The following is a 5000-nucleotide window of genomic DNA, read 5'->3' as shown; positions in this document are numbered from 1 at the left end:
GTCTGTCTGTATGTCTGCCTGTCTGTTTATCAAACTCATTGTCTGTCTGTCTGTCTGTCTGTCTGTCTGCCTGTCTGTTTATCAAACTCATTGTCTGTCTGTCTGTCTGTCTGTCTGTCTGTCTGCCTGCCTGTCTGTTTATCAAACTCATTGTCTGTCTGTCTGTCTGTCTGCCTGTCTGTTTATCAAACTCATTGTCTGTCTGTCAGTCTGTCTGTCTGTCTGTCTGTCTGCCTGTCTGTTTATCAAACTCATTGTCCGTCTGTCTGTCTGTCTGTCAAACTCATTGTCTGTCTGTCTGTCACACTCATTGTCTGTCTGTCTGTCTGTCAAACTCATTGTCTGTCTGTCTGTCAAACTGATTGTCTGTCTGTCTGTCTGTCTGTCTGTCTGTCAAACTCATTGTCTGTCTGTCTGTCTGTCTGTCTGTCTGTCTGCCTGTCTGTTTATCAACTCATTGTCTGTCTGTCTGTCTGTCTGTCTGCCTGTCTATTTATCAAACTCATTGTCTGTCTGTCTGTCTGTCTGCCTATCTGTTTATCAAACTCATTGTCTGTCTGTCTGTCTGTCAGTCTGTCTGTCTATCAAACTCATTGTCTGTCTGTCTGTCTGCCTGTCTGTTTATCAAACTCATTGTCTGTCTGTCTGTCTGTCTGCCAGTCTGTTTATCAAACTCATTATCTGTCTGTCTGTCTGCCTGTCTGTTTATCAAACTCGTTGTCTGTATGTCTGTCTGTCTGTCTGCCTGTCTGTTTATCAAACTCATTGTCTGTCTGTCTGTCTGTTGTCTACCTGTCTGTTTATCAAACTCATTGTCTGTCTGTCTGTCTGTCTGCCTGTCTGTTTATCAAACTCATTGTCTGTCTGTCTGTCTGTCTGTCTGTCTGCCAAACTCATTGTCTGTCTGTCTGTCTGTCTGCCAAACTCATTGTCTGTCTGTCTGTCTGTCTGCCAAACTCATTGTCTGTCTGTCTGTCTGCCAAACTCATTGTCTGTCTGTCTGTCTGTTTATCAAACTCATTGTCTGTCTGTCTCTCTGTTTATCAAACTCATTGGCTGTCTGTCTGTCTGCCAAACTGATTGTCTGTCTGTCTGTTTATCAAACTCATTGTCTGTCTGTCTGTTTATCAAACTCATTGTCTGTCTGTCTGTCTGTCTGTTTATGAAACTCATTGTCTGTCTGTCTGTCTGTCTGTCTGTTTATCAAACTCATTGTCTGTCTGTCTGTCTGTCTGTCTGTTTATCAAACTCATTGTCTGTCTGTCTGTTTATCAAACTCATTGTCTGTCTGTTTATTAAACTCATTGTCTGTCTGTCTGTTTGTCTGTCTGTCTGGCTGTCTGTTTATCAAACTCATTTTCTGTCTGTCTGTCTGTTTATCAAACTGATTGTCTGTCTGTCTGTCTATCAAACTCATTGTCTGTCTGTCTGTCTGTCTATCAAACTCATTGTCTGTCTGTCTGTCTGTCTATCAAACTCATTGTCTGTCTGTCTGTCTGTCTGTCTATCAAACTCATTGACTTTCTGTCTGTCTGTCTGTCTATCAAACTCATTGTCTGTCTGTATGTCTGTCTGTCTGTTTATCAAACTCATTGTCTGTCTGTCTGTCTGTCTGTTTATCAAACTCATTGTCTGTCTGTCTGTATATCAAACTCATTGTCTGTCTGTCTGTCTGTTTATCAAACTCATTGTCTGTCTGTTTATCAAACTCATTGTCTGTCTGTCTGTCCGTCTGTCTGTCTGTTTATCAAACTCATTGTCTGTCTGTCAGTCTGTCTGTCTGTTTATCACACTCATTGTCTGTCTGTCTGTCTGTCTATCAAACTCATTGTCTGTTTGTCTGTCTGTCTGTCTATCAAACTCGTTGTCTGTCTGTCTGTCTATCAAACTCATTGTCTGTCTGTCTGTCTGTCTGTCTGTCTATCAAACTCATTGTCTGTCTGTCTGTCTATCAAACTCATTGTCTGTCTGTTTGTCTGTCTGTCTGTTTATCAAACTCATTGTCTGTCTGTCTGTCTGTCTGTTTGTCTGTTTATCAAACTCATTGTCTGTCAGTCTGTCTGTTTATCAAACTCATTGTCTGTCTGTCTGTCTGTCTGTTTATCAAACTCATTGTCTGTCTGTCTGTCTGTTTATCAAACTCATGGTCTGTCTGTCTGTCTATCAAACTCATTGTCTGTCTGTCTGTCTGTCTGTCTGTCTGTCTGTCTGTCTGTCTGTTTTTCAAACTCATTGTCTGTCTGTCTGTCTGTCTGTTTGTCTGTTTATCAAACTCATTGTCTGTCAGTCTGTCTGTTTATCAAACTCATTGTCTGTCTGCCTGTCTGTTTATCAAACTCATTATCTGTCTGTCTGTCTGTCTGCCTGTCTGTTTATCAAACTCATTGTCTGTCTGTCTGTCTGTCTGTCTGTTTATCAAACTCATTGTCTGTCTGTCTGTCTGTTTATCAAACTCATTGTCTGTCTGTTTATCAAACTCATTGTCTGTCTGTCTGTCTGTCTGTTTATCAAACTCATTGTCTGTCTGTCTGTCTGTCTGTCTGTTTATCAAACTCATTGTCTGTCTGTCTGTCTGTCTGTTTATCAAAATCATTGTCTGTCTGTCTGTCTGTCTGTCTGTCTGTCTGCCTATCACACTCATTGTCTGTCTGTCTGTCTGTCTATCAAACTCATTGTCTGTCTGTCTGTCTGTCTGTCTATCAAACTCATTGTCTGTCTGCCTGTCTGTTTATCAAACTCATTATCTGCCTGTCTGTCTGTCTGCCTGTCTGTTTATCAAACTCATTGTCTGTCTGTCTGTCTGTCTGTTTATCAAACTCATTGTCTGTCTGTCTGTCTGTCTGTCTGTTTGTCAAACTCATTGTCTGTCTGTCTGTTTATCAAACTCATTGTCTGTCTGTCTGTCTGCTTATCAAACTCATTGTCTGTCTGTCTGTCTGTTTATCAAACTCATTGTCTGTCTGTCTGTCTGTTTATCAAACTCATTATCTGTCGATCTATCTGTCTATTTAACTGCCTGTATGTCTATCTGCCTGTCTGTTTATCAAACTCATTATCTGTCGATCTATCTGTCTATTTAACTACCTGTATGTCTATCTACCTGTCTGTTTATCAAACTCATTATCTGTCGGTCTATCTGTCTATTTAACTAACTGTATGTCTATCTGCCTGTTTATCAAACTCATTATCTGTCTGTCTGTCTGTCTGCCTGTCTGGTTATCAAACTCATTGTCTGTCTGTCTGTCTGTCTGTCTGCCTGTCTGTTTATCAAACTCAATGTCTGTCTGTCTGTCTGTCTGTCTGCCTGTCTGTCTATCAAACTCATTGTCTGTCTGTCTGTCTGTTTTTCAAACTCATTGTCTGTCTGTCTGTCTGTCTGTTTGTCTGTTTATCAAACTCATTGTCTGTCAGTCTGTCTGTTTATCAAACTCATTGTCTGTCTGCCTGTCTGTTTATCAAACTCATTATCTGTCTGTCTGTCTGTCTGCCTGTCTGTTTATCAAACTCATTGTCTGTCTGTCTGTCTGTCTGTTTATCAAACTCATTGTCTGTCTGTCTGTATGTTTATCAAACTCATTGTCTGTCTGTCTGTCTGTCTGTTTATCAAACTCATTGTCTGTCTGTCTGTCTGTCTGTTTATCAAACTCATTGTCAGTCTGTCTGTCTGTCTGTCTGTGTATCAAACTCATTGTCTGTCTGTCTGTCTGTCTGTCTGTTTATCAAAATCATTGTCTGTCTGTCTGTCTGTCTGCCTATCACACTCATTGTCTGTCTGTCTGTCTGTCTATCAAACTCATTGTCTGTCTGTCTGTCTGTCTATCAAACTCATTGTCTGTCTGCCTGTCTGTTTATCAAACTCATTATCTGTCTGTCTGTCTGTCTGCCTGTCTGTTTATCAAACTCATTGTCTGTCTGTCTGTTTATCAAACTCATTGTCTGTCTGTCTGTCTGTTTATCAAACTCATTGTCTGTCTGTCTGTTTATCAAACTCATTGTCTGTCTGTCTGTCTGCTTATCAAACTCATTGTCTGTCTGTCTGTCTGTTTATCAAACTCATTGTCTGTCTGTCTGTCTGTTTATCAAACTCATTATCTGTCGATCTATCTGTCTATTTAACTGCCTGTATGTCTATCTGCCTGTCTGTTTATCAAACTCATTATCTGTCGATCTATCTGTCTATTTAACTACCTGTATGTCTATCTACCTGTCTGTTTATCAAACTCATTATCTGTCGGTCTATCTGTCTATTTAACTAACTGTATGTCTATCTGCCTGTTTATCAAACTCATTATCTGTCTGTCTGTCTGTCTGCCTGTCTGGTTATCAAACTCATTGTCTGTCTGTCTGTCTGTCTGTCTGCCTGTCTGTTTATCAAACTCAATGTCTGTCTGTCTGTCTGTCTGCCTGTCTGTTTATCAAACTCATTGTCTGTCTGTCTGTTTATCAAAATCATTGTCTGTCTGTCCGTCTGTCTGTCTGTCTGTTTATCAAACTCATTGTCTGCCCGTCTGTCTGTCTGTCTGTATGTCTGCCTGTCTGTTTATCAAACTCATTGTCTGTCTGTCTGTCTGTCTGTCTGTCTGCCTGTCTGTTTATCAAACTCATTGTCTGACTGTCTGTCTGTCTGTCTGCCTGCCTGTCTGTTTATCAAAATCATTGTCTGTCTGTCTGTCTGTCTGTCTGCCTGTCTGTTTATCAAACTCATTGTCTGTCTGCCTGTTTATCAAACTCATTGTCTGCCTGTCTGTCTGTCTGTCAAACTCATTGTCTGTCTGTCTGTCTGTCACACTCATTGTCTGTCTGTCTGTCTGTCAAACTCATTATCTGTCTGTCTGTCTGCCTGTCTGTTTATCAAACTCATTGTCTGTCTGTCTGTCTGCCTGTCTGTTTATCAAACTCATTGTCTGTCTGTCTGTCTGTCTGTCTGTTTATCAAACTCATTGTCTGTCTGTCTGTCTGCCTGTCTGTTTATCAAACTCATTGTCTGTCTGTCCGTCTGT

The sequence above is a fragment of the Lissotriton helveticus genome, chromosome 3_1, assembly GCF_964261635.1.
Source record: "Lissotriton helveticus chromosome 3_1, aLisHel1.1, whole genome shotgun sequence".
Classification (NCBI taxonomy): Eukaryota; Metazoa; Chordata; class Amphibia; order Caudata; family Salamandridae; genus Lissotriton; species Lissotriton helveticus.
This window is presented reverse-complemented; position numbering follows the sequence as displayed.